Below are 3670 nucleotides of genomic sequence, written 5' to 3' on the forward strand. Positions count from 1 at the left end.
TAATTTTAATATTCACCAGGAACTAAACCTCGCTATTCCGAAAGGTACACATCCAAGTGAGATGCGACGTAATATGTCAACTGACAGACTGTCATCGTCCAGATGGCAGGGTTCCCGGACTTGCTGTCCTCGTGAACTACCAGGACGTCCTGCAGACTCACAATCTACGCCCTCGATAATTAACGATTGTATTTTAAATAAACATCCTTACAAATATAAAACCCAGGGTACGTATTACTGTGATGTAACCAAATAAAGGATGAAATTAACGGCAATGTCAAATATATGATCCAGAATCTCATATTGAGATGGAGGATTCTGAGATACAGATAAGCTGCGTATCTGCGTGAAATACGCATCAGAAATGCAGAAATACGCGGTAAAGTAAAATCCAAGCGTATCAAATACGCAACGAACATTACAGATACGCTACAAAAATAAAACTTGTGCGTATCATCAAAATATTTTGAAGTAACCCTGCGTATTCGATTAGCAAATCAGCAACTTATTTTGAAATTATAAACGGGCATTCCGTCAACCTTGCCAAATGACAGTTACATCATGATCATTTGCCTTCACACTTTCTTGTGGAAGTGTCGTGGTATTTTTGAGTCCTATAAAGATCTCGAACCCACACGAAATCAGTTTGCAGGAACTAGATGAGTAGTGTTTTTAAATATTTAACTTAAATACCCACATGTGTAAAAACTAGTGGGTAACAAAAATTTGAATACCCGGATAGAATTACTGATGCCCAATGATTTTAAAATGCATGGGTAACATACCCACAACACCAAAAGCTTATCTGGAGCTCTGAGGATTGCCAGACCAAATGCACCCAAAGATGATGTTTTGTACCATGGTTGAATGTCATTCCGAAAGTCTCCACGTTTGGGAAATGAATACATTTCGCCGTTTAATTATTGCGAACCTACCTGTACATTTGGACGGTGAGAGATTATAGTTTCAATTCACTCTTCAGTAGTTCATAAGATAACAATTATTAGATTATATTGCGTACACAAGAAACATCATGGACACACTCGAAAACACGTTTCTAAACAGTTTAAACAGTTTAATTGGTGAGTAGCAGCAACATGAACATTTATGCAAATGTATGAATGACACTATTTTAACATCAGCATCGTTGACTAAGAGCTGGAAAAATCACCAAATATTCCGGTAATATTTCCTTTAATATCTAATATAGATAATATCATTGTGATTGATAACCTCTGATTGGCCAATCAGAATCGGGTAATTCCAATTTCATGGTAGAATGTCACATAAATTCATCTATTACTGTTCAAATAATAGGCGTATACATCTCTTTTTGTCAAATAAACATAGTATTTCACCACATACATGTGACTTCAGCTTCCTGACAAAATATTCTTTTGACGGTGGAAATGTATAATTGTTTAGATTAAATGACGATATGCAAACGATCTGAACGACTCCTAAGTATACTTGTAGAGCATTTTTTTCTGCACTCATTCTGTTAATTTATGTTCACTTTCCAAATTGCCATCATGCCCAGACACGGACAGGGCCAAGGCAGACTGACAAACAGCTGACAGACCGGTACAAGCTGAACAAAAGAAACAAAGTTCCAAAATACAGTTACTCTTTCAAATCAGACACCTTTTGATTCACAAATAAACATAGAAAAACACGTTTATATTTCTGTATCCTGAAAACTTCTCATACAAGCTTCAACATTACACTTGAATATTATGTTTTGGAATTGTCCGGATTTTAACTTCTTCAATATTATGACAACAAACTTTCGATGAAAGCACTTATAACACAACTTAATATTTTCTTTACATGTACACAACATATTCAGAAATGTGCTTTAGGTATTTGTAGCATACTTACAAAATTTTGGGGGCCTAGTCCCTACATAAGTTCAAATATCTCTCTCAATTGACCACCAGAGCAGCCGTTACTTGTGCTGTAATTAGTAATGATCCGGATCATACTTACTTACTTTGGAGATTTAACGTGCGCTTTCCGACTGATGCGTATTTCGTCGGGTCAAACCGGGTCAAACCATGTAGGAACTGTCAACTTGACAGAAATACTGAAAGAAGCTATCGTAAAAGGAAAACTAACCTCCAGCACAAAACGCTATCTTACAATACTCCAAACTGCAAATATTTACCATATTTCGTAAAAAAATACAAAAGATCATATTAACATTAAACAAGTCTATAAAGTCTATACATACCACAAAGAGGAGAAAAAGCATCAAAATATCTTAATCGGGAAAACAAACAAACGTTAGAGACGTAGAGTGGTACAATTAATGTTAATGACAGTTAATGACATACTTAAAGTTACATAAGTGTGAAAAAACGTACAGTCGTATCGTGATAGATTATACATGAACGTATATAACGGCCAAACAGCCACTTTCTTCCATTAGTTTACCCACCGTATCAAGAACAAAATGCAACAGACCCGTGAAACAGCCTCGTCTGTTTCATATTTAGATCTCTTCATACAGATTCAGAGCCACAAAACTCCCCACAAGACTGAATGACAATGGTGGTGACTTCAACTCTCCAAAAGTCAACTTTCCCTTTATGCCCAGCAATATTACAGCAGCTCCAGCCTTTGGTGATACATTTCACAACTTTCGAGGCACCATCGAGAATAGTATTTCAACAAATGTTCTAAAGATATACGACTCAAAGTTAGACATGTTGTAACTGTGTTGGTTCGAATGGTAAATGTTTCAATACAAAACTTTTACACACGTCTAAAATAAAAATGCTATTCTATTTAAATATGTAGAAATACATCTGTTTATGTACAAGATATATGACAGATATATTGCATGCTGTTATTTCAAAACTAAATATAGATCTTTTCAATAACAACATACAATGCTTGTATATCTTTAATGTGTAATTCTTACAATTGTCGTTCATCTTTGAAGCAATAGGCCAACTTTTTCTAAGAGGTAAGTGTGTGATTTCTACAGCAATTAAAAACGATAAAACCCTTTCCATATTCACGAGAATGATCATGTTTGTTTTTTGTTTTACGCCGCACTCAGCAACATTCAATCTATAAAACGTCGGTCTGTAAATAATCGAGTCTGGACCAGACAATCCAGTGATTCATGTCATGAGCAACGATCCACGCAATTGGGATCGATGACATGCATCAACCAAGTCACCGAGCCTGACCACCCGATCCCGTTCGTCGCCTTTTACGGCAAGTATGGGTTGCTGAAGACCTATTCTAGCCCGGATCTTCACGGGTCTGGGTCTAGTCGATTGTACGATTCCAACTCCGTACGACTCCTTGGGCACTTGTTTATGAATCACTATCAAATAGTGATGATGCCAAATTTCAGTGTGGCCTGTCCCCCCCCCCCCCATCACCTTATGAAATAGTCAGACGTCTGATAATGGTTAATTGCTTGAAAAAAAACCCATACTAATAACATATATTTCTATAAATATGTAATTATTTTCGAGAATATTAGGCATATTTCGTGACAACTGTCGCATAAATGTACATTCTTGGACCTATACATAGAGTACATATTTGTCACAAACGATAGTATATATCCATGGCATTTGTACTGATGTGTAGTAAGTGTTGCATTGCAGAAACATGTCATTTATTCAAGCAACTCGTGCTTCTGTTTATC

This window comes from Haliotis cracherodii, unplaced genomic scaffold (assembly GCF_022045235.1).
Source record: "Haliotis cracherodii isolate W230 unplaced genomic scaffold, xgHalCrac1.p SCAF_3, whole genome shotgun sequence".
Lineage (NCBI taxonomy): Eukaryota > Metazoa > Mollusca > Gastropoda > Lepetellida > Haliotidae > Haliotis > Haliotis cracherodii.